Below are 1,201 nucleotides of genomic sequence, written 5' to 3' on the forward strand. Positions count from 1 at the left end.
TTGCTTGGCATAAAAATGTCAACTTTTCATGGAACAAAATCTGAACATGGAAGAAGACCATAACCTAAGTGAGAAATAGATGATACTGTCCACGTGCCACCCACATAGGTGTCACTGATGGCTTTTTTTTTTAATAGGAAGATTTGGAAACACACACACACACACACACACACACACACACACACACACACACACACACAAACGAGCTTTTCGTCTTTCGGCTCGGAGGAGGCAAAGGTGCAACTTTCTTCGGACGTCCCGAATCCGGGTTCATCCGACACCAACCACCTCCACCATGCCGCCTAAGTTCGATCCCAATGAAATCAAAGCCATGTACCTGAGGTGCACCAGTGGCGAGGTCGGCGCCACGTCTGCCTTGGCCCCCAAGATCGGCCCCCCTGGGTCTGTCTCCAAAAAAAGTTGGTGATGACATTGCCAAAGCAACGGGTGACTGGAAGGATCTGAGGATTACGGTGAAGCTGACCATTCAGAACAGACAGGCCCAGATAGAGGTGGTACCTTCTGCCTCTGCCCTGATCATCAAAGCCCTAAAGGAGCCACCAAGAGACAAAAAGAAACAGAAAAACATTAAACACAGTGGAAACATCTCTTTTGATGAGATTGTCAGCATTGCCCGGCAGCTGCGGCACCGATCTTATAGCCAGAGAACTTTCTGGAACCATTAAGGAGATCCTGGGCACAGCCCAGTCTGTGGGGTGTAATGTTGATGGCCGCCATCCTCATGACATCATAGATGACATCAGCAGTGGTGCTGTGGAATGCCCTGCTAGTTAAGAAGCACAAGAAGAACTATTTCAATAAAAAAACATCTTGACTACGAAAAAAAAAAACGAACAAGTGAGCTTGAAGTATGACTCCTCAATTTTCAGAAAGCGTCATGGAGAAAATATTGCTGTGTTGATAATACCATGAAGGAAAGCGAGCCATGTCCTGCCAAAGCAACAAAGTTCAGACCTATGCTGCTTGAGGAAACCTGTTGCTGACATTGGAATACAGTGGCTGCTAATATAGAATGAAAGAGTTCGCCCATGTACAAGGAAATGCTAGTCACCCACCAGACATATCGTTCTTTAAATGGGATTTTCCATGGCAGGCCATGTCATAACATGGCTTTGTAGAATAGACTGCTAATAACTATGTCTTTTCTGAAAAAAAAAAAAGCTTTCAAAATAGGCAGTAC

At 45.3% G+C, this 1,201-nt stretch overlaps 1 pseudogene; it reads left to right on the forward strand.

The window, feature by feature from the left end:
• Nucleotides 1-211: 211 nt before the first annotated feature.
• Nucleotides 212-819, forward strand: LOC125345868 (annotated as a pseudogene).
• Nucleotides 820-1,201: the final 382 nt, after the last annotated feature.

Source organism: Perognathus longimembris, chromosome 2 (genome assembly GCF_023159225.1).
Source record: "Perognathus longimembris pacificus isolate PPM17 chromosome 2, ASM2315922v1, whole genome shotgun sequence".
Classification (NCBI taxonomy): domain Eukaryota; kingdom Metazoa; phylum Chordata; class Mammalia; order Rodentia; family Heteromyidae; genus Perognathus; species Perognathus longimembris.